The 15314-nt window shown below is 49.5% G+C and overlaps 1 protein-coding gene across 2 annotated transcripts in view; it reads left to right on the top strand.

Moving 5' to 3' along the window:
- Nucleotides 1-15314, top strand: part of LOC147684443 (uncharacterized) — a 152133-nt gene that overhangs the window by 63383 nt on the left and 73436 nt on the right. The window lies entirely within an intron of this gene.

Below are 15314 nucleotides of genomic sequence, written 5' to 3'. Positions count from 1 at the left end.
GTCATGAGCAGCAGCCTGCACAGCCCTTTCCTGCACCGACGACCACGCACAGCTCTGCTAATGCACCTCTATCATGAGCAGCAGCACACACTGCCCATCCAGCAACGAGCCCCATGCACAGCTCTGCTGATGCACCTCTATTATGGGCAGCAGCATGCATTGCCCTTCCAGCAGTGAGACTCAGACAGCGAGAGTCTCGGACACTGAGAGGCTCTGACACTGAGAGGCTCTGACACTGAGAGACTCAGACACCGAGAGTCTCAGACACCGAGAGTCTCAGACACAGAGAGACTCAGATACTGAGAGACTCAGACACCGAGAGACTCGAACAAGGAGAGACTCGGACACTGAGAGTCTCGGACACTGAGAGACTCAGATCTGAGAGACTCTGACACTGAGAGACTCAGTGTTAGATCTGGGGGTCTCTAGTTGGCAATGGTATTCAACTTTGTCCAAATAGGGACCCTTACTTCTAAGTCAGGATAAAGGGATTACACTCCTTAATAACCCCTTCTCACCCCCTTGGTAGCTTGGCACGAGCAGACAGGCTTATCTCAGAGACAGTGTGTTAAGCATTTGTGAATATACACAATAATACAGTGAAAACACTACAGATGGACACAACACAGGTTTTATAAAAATAAGTATTCTTTATATAGACTTAAACATAAGACCACAAACGACAAAAATCCACAACACTACACTTAAGATTGCTTAAAAGATGATTAAAGTTGCTTAGTTCAAGTTGATGATGAATGCGACAAAGTTCTCCACAAAGTACCTGGATGCGTAACACAAAGTAAACAAAAGGCTCGCAATAGGGGAGATGCGTCGGTTCCGTGATCCCGGGGGAGATGATGCGTCGTGGCTCAATGCTTGCGCAGAGTAGGGGATGCGTTGTGCGTCTTACCGGTGCAGAGGTGATGCGTAGATTCTCGGCCTGCGGGCCCGTTGTGGTGTGCAAGATGGCGCCTTGATGTGATGCGATGATCGGGTTGTGATGCGAGAAGATGGCGCCCTTGATGCGGCGATGCGATGACGCCCTGGCAGCCTTGCGACGATGCGATGGCGACTCTCTCGATGGCGTCACGCTTCTCCTGTGATGCGACAGCAGGCAGCTTCGATGAAAACACGCTTCCAGGGAGATGCGGCGAAGGCTCGCTTCTCCGGCGTTGTGACGATTTCAGCTGCGGCGGCGACACGCTTCTTCACGATGCGTCGCGCTTTCAGCTCCCAGTGGCACTCAAGTGACTGGAGTCAGAATTCCCAGCATGGAAATTCAGGAGGGAGCTGGAGGTGAAGTCTTTTGGCCCTGAGACTTCAGCAGGAGGCAAGCACAGTTCAAGCCCCTGGAGAATATTCTGTAGATAAATGAAAGTCCTTAAAAGTTCCTTCTCCTTTCCCTTGGCAATGAAGCAACCACTGCAGGCCAACCCAGCAAACAGCACACTGGCAGAGGGGCAGTCCAAACTCCAGCAGCTTCCTTGGTTCTTCTCCTTGGCAGAAAGGTTTCTTGTTCCAGAAGTGATCTAAAGTCCTTGGGACTGGGTCCCAATATTTATATCCCAAAATCCTTTGTTCTCTGAAGGCGGAGAGGCCTCTGTCTAGTTCAAACCAGTTCCTGAGCACTGTGTTTACATGACTCTCCTCTTTCTTTCACTGTGCAGGGCATAGACATCAGCCGCCCCACAATAGGTGGAGCCAGCATAGGGGAGGGATGATGCAGCTCTGGAGCACTCTGTTGACATGATTCCTTCTCTCCTTTCACAGTGCAGGGCAGAGACATCAGACAAGCCACAGGGGGTGGAGCCAGCATTGTGGAGGGAAGGCCCAGCCCTATTCTGGTCCCAGGTGCACTCCTCCCTCCCATCTGGATGCTGATCTCTCTATTCGCCACTGGGCTGCCCCAGCCTGTCTCCTGGAATTCCCCAGCCCTGTCACTCACAAACCCAGACAAGGAATACCCAACCCAGCAGTGGAAGGCTCACATGGTTAGGCAAGCAAATACCTACTTTATAAAAGTGGTATTTGCAAACACAGAATATTAAAATAAACTTTACTAAAAGATGTATTTTAATATTCTGAGTTCAGGCATACTAAATTCGAATTTCTACCATGTTCCCTGAGTCAGTTAGGATTATAAGAATGTAATAATCTAACTGCCCATTCTGGCCTATGAGAACAGGTAGCCTTCAATAGTGAAAAACGAAAATGGCTGTAATTCACTATAAGGAAATGCTACACACATCAGAGCATGTCCTACCTTATACTTACAATGCACCCTGCCCTTGGGCCTACCAAAGGGGTGTCTAATATGAAGCAAAGGGAAGGTTTAGGGACTAGTAAGTGGGTGCACTTGGCCAAGTAGACATGGTAGTCACAGACTACATACAGGCCTTGCAATGGCAGGCCTGAGACACACTTTACAAGCTGCTTCTGTGAGTGGCACAACCAGTGCTGCAAGCCCACCAGCAGGATTTGATATTCAAGCCCTGGGCACACATGGTGCACTGTACTAGGGGCTGACAGTAAGTCCAATAACCAAATCATGGAATAACCAATAAGTACATCAATTTAACATAGGGAGCACTTGCACTGTGGCACTGATTAGCAGTGGCACATTGCCCAAAACATATAACCAGCAAAAACATATCAAAACAGAGGAGGCAATCCGTCAAAAAATGGAAGGGAGACTAACACCAATGATGTCAGGTCTAACACTCCAAAAATGAGAGACTCGGACACTGAGTGTCTCGGACACTGAGCGACTCAGACACTGAGAGACTCAGACACCGAGAGACTCAGAGACTGAGAGACTCGAACAATGAGAGACTCAGACACTGAGAGTCTCGGACACTGAGAGACACAATCTGAGAGACACAGATATGAGAGACTCAGACACTGAGAGACCCAGACACTGAGAGACTCGGACACTGAGAGACTCATCTGAGAGACTCAGATCTGAGAGACTCAGGCACTGAGAGACTCGGACACTGAGAGACTCGGACACTGAGAGACTCAGATCTGAGAGACTCAGACACTGAGAGGCTCGAACAATGAGAGACTCAGACACTGAGAGGCTCGGACACTGAGGGACTCAGACACTGAGGGACTCAGACACTGAGGGACTCAGACACTGAGAGACTCAGACACTGAGAGACTCGAACAATGAGAGACTCAATCTGAGAGACTCTGACACTGAGAGACTCAGACACAGAGAGACTCAATCTGAGAGACTCAGACACAGAGAGACTCAGACACAGAGAGACTCAGACACAGAGAGACTCAGACACTGAGAGACTCAAACAATGAGTGACTCAATCTGAGAGACTCTGACACTGAGAGACTCAGACACTGAGAGACTCGAACAATGAGAGACTCAGACACTGAGAGACTCGGACACTGAGAGACTCAGATCTGAGAGACTCGAACAATGAGAGACTCAGACACTGAGCGGCTCGGACACTGAGAGACTCAGACACTGAGAGGCTTAGACACTGAGAGGCTCGGACACTGAGAGACTCAGACACTGAGAGACTCAGACACTGAGCGGCTCGGACACTGAGAGACCCGGACACTGAGAGACTCGGACACTGAGAGACTCGGACACTGAGAGACTCAGATCTGAGAGACTCGGACACTGAGAGACTCAGATCTGAGAGACTCAGACACTGAGAGACTCGAACAATGAGAGACTCAGACACTGAGAGACTCGGACACCGCAAGGCTTGGACCCTGAGAGACTCAGACACTGAGAGACTCAGACACTGAGAGACTCATCTGAGAGACTCAGATTTGAGAGACTCAGACACTGAGAGACTCGGACACTGAGAGGCTCGAACAATGAGAGACTCAGACACTGAGCGGCTCGGACACTGAGGGACTCAGACACTGAGGGACTCAGACACTGAGAGACTCAGACACTGAGAGACTCAGACACTGAGAGACTCGAACAATGAGAGACTCAATCTGAGAGACTCTGACACTGAGAGACTCAGACACAGAGAGACTCAATCTGAGAGACTCTGACATTGAGAGACTCAGACACTGAGAGACTCAGACACTGAGAGACTCGGACACTGAGAGACTCAGATCTGAGAGACTCGGACACTGAGAGATTAGGATCTGAGAGGCTCAGACACTGAGAGACTCAGATCTGAGAGACTCGGACACTAAGAGACTAGGATCTGAGAGACTCAGACACTGAGAGAGTCGAACAATGAGAGACTCAGACACTGAGCGGCTCGGACACTGAGAGACTCAGACACTGAGAGACTCGGACACTGAGAGACTCGGACACTGAGAGACTCGGACACTGAGAGACTCGGACACAGAGAGACTCAGACACAGAGAGACTCAGACACTGAGAGACTCAGACACTGAGAGACTCAGACACTGAGAGACTCAGACACTGAGAGACTCGAACAATGAGTGACTCAATCTGAGAGACTCTGACACTGAGAGACTCAGACACTGAGAGACTCGAAGAATGAGAGACTCTGACACTGAGAGACTCGGACACTCAGAGACTCAGACACTGAGAGACTCGGACACTGAGAGACTCAGATCTGAGAGACTCGGACACTGAGAGACTAGGATCTGAGAGACTCAGACACTGAGAGACTCAGATCTGAGAGACTCAGACACTGAGAGACTCAGATCTGAGAGACTCGGACACTGAGAGACTAGGATCTGAGAGACTCAGACACTGAGAGACTCGAACAATGAGAGACTCAGACACTGAGCGGCTCGGACACTGAGCGACTCAGACACTGAGAGGCTCGGACACTGAGAGACTCGGACACTGAGAGACTCGGACACTGAGAGACTCGGACACTGAGAGACTCGGACACTGAGAGAATCAGATCTGAGAGACTCAGACACTGAGAGACTCGGACACTGAGAGACTCAGATCTGAGAGACTCAGACACTGAGAGACTCGAACAATGGGAGACTCAGACACTGAGCGGCTCAGACACTGAGAGACTCAGACACTGAGAGGCTCGGACACTGAGAGGCTCGGACACTGAGAGGCTCGGACACTGAGAGACTCAGACACTGAGAGACTCAGACACTGAGAGACTCGAACAATGAGAGACTCAGACACCGAGAGACTCAGACACCGAGAGACTCAGACACCGAGAGACTCAGACACCGAGAGACTCGAACAATGAGAGACTCGGACACTGAGAGACTCGGACACTGAGAGACTCAGACACTGAGAGACTCGGACACTGAGAGACTCAGATCTGAGAGACTCGGACACTGAGAGATTAGGATCTGAGAGACTCAGACACTGAGAGACTCAGATCTGAGAGACTCGGACACTAAGAGACTAGGATCTGAGAGACTCAGACACTGAGAGAGTCGAACAATGAGAGACTCAGGCACTGAGCGGCTCGGACACTGAGAGACTCACACACTGAGAGACTCGGACACTGAGAGACTCGGACACTGAGAGACTCGGACACTGAGAGACTCAGACACAGAGAGACTCAGACACTGAGAGACCCGAACAATGAGTGAGTCAATCTGAGAGACTCTGACACTGAGAGACTCAGACACTGAGAGACTCGAACAATGAGAGACTCTGACACTGAGAGACTCGGACACTCAGAGACTCAGACACTGAGAGACTCGGACACTGAGAGACTCAGATCTGAGAGACTCGGACACTGAGAGACTAGGATCTGAGAGACTCAGACACTGAGAGACTCAGATCTGAGAGACTCAGACACTGAGAGACTCAGATCTGAGAGACTCGGACACTGAGAGACTAGGATCTGAGAGACTCAGATACTGAGAGACTCGAACAATGAGAGACTTAGACACTGAGCGGCTCGGACACTGAGAGACTCGGACACTGAGAGACTCGGACACTGAGAGACTCGGACACTGAGAGAATCAGATCTGAGAGACTCAGACACTGAGAGACTCGGACACTGAGAGACTCAGATCTGAGAGACTCAGACACTGAGAGACTCGAACAATGGGAGACTCAGACACTGAGCGGCTCAGACACTGAGAGACTCAGACACTGAGAGGCTTAGACACTGAGAGGCTCGGACACTGAGAGACTCAGACACTGAGAGACTCAGACACTGAGAGACTCGAACAATGAGAGACTCAGACACCGAGAGACTCAGACACCGAGAGACTCAGACACCGAGACACTCGAACAATGAGAGACTCAGACACTGAGAGACTCAGACACTGAGAGACACAGACACCGAGAGACTCAGACACCGAGAGTCTCGGACACCGAGAGACTCAGACACCGAGAGACTCAGACACCGAGAGACTCAGACACCGAGAGACTCAGACACCAAGAGTCTCGGACACCGAGAGACTGAGGCTCGGACACTGAGAGGCTCAGACACCAAGGTACTCAGACACTCAGACACCGAGAGACTGAGGCTCGGACACTGAGAGGCTCGGACACTGAGAGGCTCGGACACTGAGAGGCTCGTACACTGAGAGGCTCGGACATCGAGAGACTCAGACAATGAGAGACTCAGACCCCAAGAGACTCAAACACCGAGAGACTCAGACACCGAGAGTATCGGACACCGAGAGACTGAGGCTCGGACACTGAGAGGCTCGTATACTGAGAGGCTCGGACAACAAGAGACTCAGACACCGAGAGACTCCGACATCGAGAGACTCAGACACCGAGAGACTCAGACACCGAGAGACTCAGACACCGAGAGACTCAGACACCGAGAGACTCGAACAATGAGAGACTCGGACACTGAGAGACTCGGACACTGAGAGACTCAGACACTGAGAGACTCAGACACCGAGAGGCTTGAACACTGAGCAGCTCGGACAATGAATGCCACCATGACAGTCAGCCCTGCCGAGAGCTCTCAGCGGGTTCAGATGTGTCCACCTGGATGAACAGGTCACTGAGCAGAGCTCCTCAGCAGGTTTGGAAGCAGCATACGATTCCCTCCCTGAAAAGTTGCTGGAATCATTAATTGTACTTGTATTTAAATAGCGCTTAACTACCCCTGACGAGGCGTTGAAGTGCTTTTCGTGAGTAGCCCGCTACTCCGGAACCCAGAGGTTGATTAGTGGTGGATTAGTAGATGGAAATATAAACTGTTTTTGGGAGTGGTAGACACAGGGGGGTAGCTTGGTCAGCAAGATTGGGGCGGTGTAAGCTTCAGAGGTCCCAACTATCACACGGGCGTATCTAGTTAAAATGCATTATGAGAAGCAGGGCATAGTGGGGGCTTAAGAGGCAGTGGAGAGGGAGGGGAGTTCGAATACTTAGGGGTACTTAAAACACAACAGATTTAAACTAACCAAGTTTTACGGCACAGAGAAGAGTGTGTGTGTGTTTGTCAGGGTGAAATCCGACAGATACCACACCATACCCGATCCGGCAGATACCTCACCATACCCGACAGAAAGCACCTCCATCCAACAATTTACTACAGAATACATTTTTTGTGGGATGTAACACCTCAAACATTCCCCTGAAGCCACGCCCCTACATGTGAGTCCGTTAGTTGGATATATATGGATATAGGATGGATAGAGGAGGGAAGAGTTTGGAAAGGGCTATTTGGGAGTTCATAGTATTAAATGAAGGGGCATATTGACTAAGCATGGGCGAATTTCGCGAATCTGGCGTTCGCGAATTTTGCGAATTTGCAAACTCGCAATCCGCAAAATCCGCGAATTCTCGCGAATTTGCGGATTTTTTTTTGTGTTCGCAAGGATTTCTGCCAGTTCGCAAGGATTTCTTACAGTTCGCGAGGGTTTTGTAACAGTTCGCAATCGCGAACTTACATGTCGGCTCGCAACGGTCACGATTATGTTGTTTCTACGTCTGGTTCATCATCATAGGTTCCCAGCACCCTCTGTTTCACCCCTGCCACCCTCTGTTTTACCCATGCCACCCTCTGGTACATCAATGCCTTATGCCACCCTCTGGTTCATCATCACTGTAGATTATGGGGGGAAAAAGCAAGCACACCTGCCTGCTTCAACTGACATGAATTAATTTGGGGTTGATTTATTAATGTGTCATTGTTTTAAAATTCCAGTCTGGCACCTGCATCCTTATCTGTAATTTGCTTTCTGTTGCAGTGCAATTTTTTTTCCAGGACCTTTGTGGCCTACTTGTAGCTATTCTATGAGCCTGCTGTGAGGGTCAGAGCAGGGTCATACAATTGTTGCAACTAGCAACTGAACAATTGTTGCAACTAGCAACTGAACTTTGGAGGGGCCCTTGTCAGGAAGCACTACAGGGAACGGTTACTAATGATGAGTTTGAACTTTTAAACCTGCTTTCACTTTTGCAAAACTCGTTTTTCTGCAGAGCAGCATTACAGCAACTGTAATGCCCCACCAAGCTTATATGAGAAAGTTGATTTCTAATCCAAAAGTTATCCAAAGAAAATCAAAAGGCCTCAAATCTAAAAAAGTGCAGGCAAATGTCAACCTGAGGAGCTATTCTGATAAAAATAATCATTTTCAGAAGGTCTATGCTGCTTGCTAGTAGATTTCTTGTGCGGAATTGCAATTTTTGTAATTTTGCGAGTGCGAGATTGTTGCTGCCCGCCGCACCTACATGTTCGCAATTGCGAACTTACACCGCAAAGAAAAAAAATCCGCTGCGTGCGAATTTGCGGATTTTGCGGGAAATTCGCGAATCTCGCGGATTGCGAATTTACCGAAAATCCGCAAAATCCGCGAGCGTAACGGATTTTCCGCCCATGCTTAATATTTACCAGCCCCTATCGCCTCTAGAACGTCACTTTCCTCGACGTTCCTGTGGTGATAGGGGCTTCGCCTTATTTACAAGGCAGCGTTAAGGCCACTTAACGTGGCTTAATGCTGCCTTGTAAATAAGGCTCCCTTTCACACTATACTTAGTGTTAAAGGGGTGGGCAGTGGGTGTTGCGGTGGGTGTTACGCCACAACACCCATTGATTTTGACGCTGCCCGATATTTACAAGGGTGGCGTAAATATGGAGCAGTGCCAGAATTAAGACCAAAAAAAAACCTGGTCTTACCCTGGCGAAACGAGGAGAAATGCTTTATAATTACTTGTTTTTGCTATTTCTGTGTGTGGTGCGTTATGCAGCACACAGAGAAACAGCAAAATGCCATTGATTGTTTATATGCAGGAAGGTGTTCCTTTCTGCACATACACAATATATATATATTTTTTATTATGCGTTGCAATTTCTATGTCTGCTGCATCACACATAGGAGTTACAAAACGCCATTCGTGACTGTTTATGCGCAGGAAGGGACACCTTGCACATAAACAATCTTTTCCCCCAACGCAAGCACCCTTGCACTATGGTGCGACAGTGCCTGCGTTGGCGCTAGGCAGCTGCAATTAGCACCAGTGCGGAGTGAAACGCAGAGCTGCGCTGTAACCTTGTAAGTAAGGTGCAGCCCTGCGTTTCTGAAGTGGCAGAGCCAGCATTAAACCAACAAGGATAACACCGGCTCTGACACTTCACTGTGAATGTGCCCAGAAGTCTGGGATGAGTCAGCAAGGGGAGGTGGGGGATATCTTGGAAGAGGAATGAGGTGAGTCATAAATAGGATGAGTCATATAGTGGTGATGGTGGTTTGGGGAGATTGTTTTTTTTCTCTGTAGTGGGAGAAAAAGAAAGCAGGAGATATAAAATTATACTGGATAAAGTCCTACATGTACACACGCATGTATAAAGATTAACAAATTCTGGCTTTCAGTTTTTGTTGTAAATGTAGTTTTTATTTTTATTTTATGTAGTATTTTTTTCTCTTTTTCTGATATTTGTCCCTCAATATTTCAACAGTGAAGCACTTATAGATACAGTTGGTGTAATCTTATTTACATATTGCAACATGTATGTGTTATTATCGGAAAGTGAATCCATGGGGGTATACGCATCACATTATGTGCTATTGAAATATTGAGATCTACTGATACATAAATAACATATCTGCAGAAAATAATGTGCTGTGAAAACAGGCTTACAATAATTAAAAGTACGGAAAGGACTCGCACTAGCCTTTATTTAAATAAAGCCACATCTCAAGTCTAAACGCACTGGAATGTTTTGACGAAACGTTAGTGGGAGGCGCTGCGAGGGAGAACAAACTGTCCAGGTGGGAGGCGCTACGGAGAGAACGTCTAAAATTAAGGACCAAGCCCCCGGGTGACCTGCCTGCGGTGCGTTACCACAGGTGCTGATGACGTCATCCCCTGCCAGGCTGCAGAGGAACAGGACTGGCAGTTTGTGGGCCTGAGAACCCGCTGGGACATGGTGCCAGGGCACGTCCTTCACTGCCAAGGCACCTGGGCGGTGCCCTTGCGCACCCTAGTTTCTGTAGAATCGAGGCTTAAACACGGCTCTGCCAATGCACCTCTGTCCTGCCCTTCAGCACCCGTGCCAGTCCAGGACTGAGGCCCACACGCGGCTCTGCCAATGCACCTCGGCCCTGCCCTCCAGCACCCGTGCCAGTCCAGGACTGAGGCCCACACGCGGCTCTGCCAATGCACCTCGGCCCTGCCCTCCAGCACCCGTGCCAGTCCCGTCCTCAGGCCCACACGCGGCTCTGCCAATGCACCTCTGTCCTGCCCTTCAGCACCCGTGCCAGTCCAGGACAGAGGCCCACACGCGGCTCTGCCAATGCACCTCGGCCCTGCCCTTCAGCACCCGTGCCAGTCCAGGACTGAGGCCCACACGCGGCTCTGCCAATGCACCTCTATCCTGTCCTTCAGCCCCCGTGCCAGTCCAGGACTGAGGCCCACGCACGGCTCTGCCATTGCACCTCTATCCAGATCTGCAGCACCAACTACTGGAGTACAGAGACTAGAAAGGGGGGGGGGGTCGGGGGTCACACGCAGCTCTGCAATAACACCTCGGTCATGCTCCAGAGTTATTGTTACAGCCTGAGGTGCTTCTTCTCGCACAGTCTCCGTCCTCCTTGTGCAGACCTCATCCTGCCGCTGCCCGGCTTGCAGCGGCCCTGAAAGGGTTACCCGTCCCGGCCTCAGCTCCTGGGTCGGCGCTGCGCGTGAGCTGCCGGCCTGAAAGGGGCCTTTGTGCGGCGCGGGTGACCCGAGCTGCGGTGCAGCCGAGCCCGGCAGGAAGCAAAACACGGGCCCGGCGAGGAGGGGGATACCCGACACCCCAGGCCCGGAGGGGGCCTGGACGGATGCACGACGGGCAGGAAGCGGGGAGGGCCCAGCCCCCCAAGACAAACAGCAATGAGCGCTCAGGTTACTCTTTTATACTTAGAATAAAAATATTATCGCATTCGCATATGTATCCATCGGTACAGCGGGGGGGGGGGGAGATGGGGGGGGGGGGGGGGGAGTCAGATCGACTTTCTGGGGTGGAATCAGTAGTACTTCTGAAACATGCTCTGTAAATATGCAATATATAAGCGCTTTATAAAATGTAACCTTGAGTGAATATGCAACTTATATACATATATCTCTAACCACTAGCGTTTGTAGTAGACCTTCCTTTGTACTTACTACTACTCCCATGTGAATGTAGCGTTTTACTGTCTTTTATCTTCCTTGAGTGAACTTGCAACTTGTTTATATGCAACTTTTGCTGTATGCACATTTTATGTAACTCATGTAATCCAAAGTCCTTATGTAATGCAACTGGTTTTTATGTGAAACGCTCTGACACCTTCGGGTAAATAAAATCGCAAATAAATAAATTCGAAGGGCTGGGGCAGAGTTAGTCACATTAGACACAGGTGCTTTTATGGACTTCAATTCACTACTTGGCACGGGTTAGAGGTGTCTATATTGAAAGGGGCCAATCGGATCAATCGCAACCTGGACGACCCAGAGATACCCGCTATATTCATTTCTTTTGTTTTTGAATCTCTTAAAAATTGTTACTGATGGGATTCAAAATAGCATCATCAATTACTTTTATTTAACAACCTGATACTTTTACACCCAATTCATTCTCACTTCTTACAGTTAACATCTCAAACATACAACATTTCCAAAGCATATATCCATTATTAAATCAACTGAATTGCAGGAAATACAAAAACAACGATTCACAGGTATACAGTCAGTGAATATTCCTTGCTGTGAATGATATAAAACAAATGTGACTATAACCAGATCCTTGCTGTTGATCGTGTAAGAAAATCAATAAGTATGGTCGACGCGTTTCAGTGCTGGAAATGGAATAACTTGAACCCTCTTCAGGACGAATATTTCTTCAGGCCAGTTTGCAACACAGGTTTCAACCAGAGGAACATCTCTATGAGTCTTTTAGCTATTACAAAAAATATTAATTGTTATCCATTCGGGAAGTGTATCTATTGTTTTGTGATATCCCCTAAGTTAGACATCAATGGTGACCTCTTTCTCCTGGCTGAGAAATGCAATTTTCCAGGTTATGTATCATGGGTGGTAAATTTGTGTGAAAACTATTTCTCCCCTATATATCTGATATTGACTCTTCTTTAAAGATGACACTCTGGGCATGATTACTTGTATCCCGTCTCTATTGTCCAGTACAAAAAGTGGGGCGACGTCACAGAGTTGAAACCACCATTATCCCCCTTATTTGGTAATGAGGGTCTTTGGGAAGTCCGCATTACTTCATTTGTAAAAAACATAAGTCCCAGGGCTCTCGTCAAGAGGCCACATGTTTAGTCTTTGTTCCTGCTGCAGGTTTATGCATGGCATTTTACTGTAGTTGCATTTATTTATATCACACGATACCCCAGATGAGGCATTAAAGCGCTTTATGCCTGGGCAGCATACTGCTCCAGAACCTAAGGTTAGTGGTTAGGCCAGTGTTATAGGATATTTTTGGTTACTGGGATTAGTCTTGAGCGCTCAAGAAAACCATTCGATACATTCATGTGTTTATTTGCTGTAGATTAAAGTAATCGGAGTGGTATGTGGTCTTCAGTGGTGGGAGGTGTATGTGAGTTCATGCAGAAGGCTGGTGGGTGCGGTGTGGTCATTAGTGGTGGGAGGTGTACGTGAGTTCATGCAGAAGGCTGGTGGGTGCAGTGTGGTCTTTAGTGGTGGGAGGTGTATGTAAGTCCATGAAGAAGGCTGGTGGGTGCAGTGGTCTTTAGTGGTGGGAGGTGTATGTAAGTCCATGCAGAAGGCTGGTGGGTGCAGTGTGGTCATCAGTGGTGGGAGGTGTATGTGAGTTCATGCAGAAGGCTGGTGGGTGCAGTGTGGTCATTAGTAGTGGGAGGTGTATGTGAGTTCATGCAGAAGGCAGGCGGGTACAGTGTGGTCATCAGTGGTGGGAGATGTATGTGAGTCCATGCAGATGGTTGGTGGGTGCAGTGTGGTCATTAGTGGTGGGAGGTGTACGTGAGTTCATGCAGAAGGCTGGTGGGTGCAGTGTGGTCATCAGTGGTTGGTGGTGTACGTGAGTTCATGCAGAAGGCTGGTGGGTGCAGTGTGGTCATCAGTGGTTGGTGGTGTACGTGAGTTCATGCAGAAGGCTGGTGGGTGCAGTGTGGTCATTAGTGGTGGGAGGTGTATGTGAGTCTATGCAGATGGTTGGTGGGTGCAGTGTGGTCATTAGTGGTGGGAGGTGTATGTGAGTTCATGCAGAAGGCTGGTGGATGCAGTGTGGTCTTTAGTGGTGGGAGGTGTATGTGAGTTCATGCAGAAGGCTGGTGGGTGCAGTGTGGTCATCAGTGGTTGGTGGTGTACGTGAGTTCATGCAGAAGGCTGGTGGGTGCAGTGTGGTCATTAGTGGTGGGAGGTGCATGGGAGTTCATGCAGATGGTTGGTGGGTGCAGTGTGGTCATTAGTGGTGGGAGGTGTATGTGAGTCTATGCAGATGGTTGGTGGGTGCAGTGTGGTCATTAGTGGTGGGAGGTGTATGTGAGTTCATGCAGAAGGCTGGTGGGTGCAGTGTGGTCATTAGTGGTGGGAGGTGTATGTGAGTCTATGCAGATGGTTGGTGGGTGCAGTGTGGTCATTAGTGGTGGGAGGTGTATGTGAGTTCATGCAGAAGGCTGGTGGATGCAGTGTGGTCATTAGTGGTGGGAGGTGTATGTGAGTCTATGCAGATGGTTGGTGGGTGCAGTGTGGTCATTAGTGGTGGGAGGTGTATGTGAGTTCATGCAGAAGGCTGGTGGATGCAGTGTGGTCATTAGTGGTGGGAGGTGTATGTGAGTCTATGCAGATGGTTGGTGGGTGCAGTGTGGTCATTAGTGGTGGGAGGTGTATGTGAGTTCATGCAGAAGGCTGGTGGGTGCAGTGTGGTCATTAGTGGTGGGAGATGTACGTGAGTTCATGCAGAAGGCTGGTGGGTGCAGTGTGGTCATCAGTGGTGGGAGATGTACGTGAGTTCATGCAGAAGGCTGGTGGGTGCAGTGTGGTCATCAGTGGTGGGAGGTGTACGTGAGTTCATGCAGAAGGCTGGTGGGTGCAGTGTGGTCATTAGTGGTGGGAGGTGTATGTGAGTTCATGCAGAAGGCTGGTGGGTGCAGTGTGGTCATCAGTGGTGGGAGGTGTATGTGAGTTCATGCAGAAGGCTGGTGGGTGCAGTGTGGTCATTAGTGGTGGGAGATGTACGTGAGTTCATGCAGAAGGCTGGTGGGTGCAGTGTGGTCATTAGTGGTGGGAGATGTACTTGAGTTCATGCAGAAGGCTGCTGGGTGCAGTGTGGTCATCAGTGGTGGGAGATGTATGTGAGTTCATGCAGAAGGCTGGTGGTTGCAGTGTGGTCATTAGTGGTGGGAGATGTACGTGAGTTCATGCAGAAGGCTGGTGGGTGCAGTGTGGTCATTAGTGGTGGGAGATGTACGTGAGTTCATGCAGAAGGCTGGTGGGTGCAGTGTGGTCATCAGTGGTGGGAGGTGTACTTGAGTTCATGCAGAAGGCTGCTGGGTGCAGTGTGGTCATCAGTGGTGGGAGGTGTATGTGAGTTTATGCAGAAGGCTGGTGGGTGCAGTGTGGTCATTAGTGGTGGGAGATGTACGTGAGTTCATGCAGAAGGCTGGTGGGTGCAGTGTGGTCATTAGTGGTGGGAGATGTACGTGAGTTCATGCAGAAGGCTGGTGGGTGCAGTGTGGTCATCAGTGGTGGGAGGTGTACGTGAGTTCATGCAGAAGGCTGGTGGGTGCAGTGTGGTCATTAGTGGTGGGAGATGTACGTGAGTTCATGCAGAAGGCTGGTGGGTGCAGTGTGGTCATTAGTGGTGGGAGATGTACGGGAGTTCATGCAGAAGGCTGGTGGGTGCAGTGTGGTCATTAGTGGTGGGAGATGTACGTGAGTTCATGCAGAAGGCTGGTGGGTGCAGTGTGGTCATCAGTGGTGGGAGGTGTACGTGAGT

This window comes from Lissotriton vulgaris, chromosome 10 (genome assembly GCF_964263255.1).
Source record: "Lissotriton vulgaris chromosome 10, aLisVul1.2, whole genome shotgun sequence".
NCBI classification, from domain to species: Eukaryota; Metazoa; Chordata; class Amphibia; order Caudata; family Salamandridae; genus Lissotriton; species Lissotriton vulgaris.
This window is presented reverse-complemented; position numbering and strand designations above follow the sequence as displayed.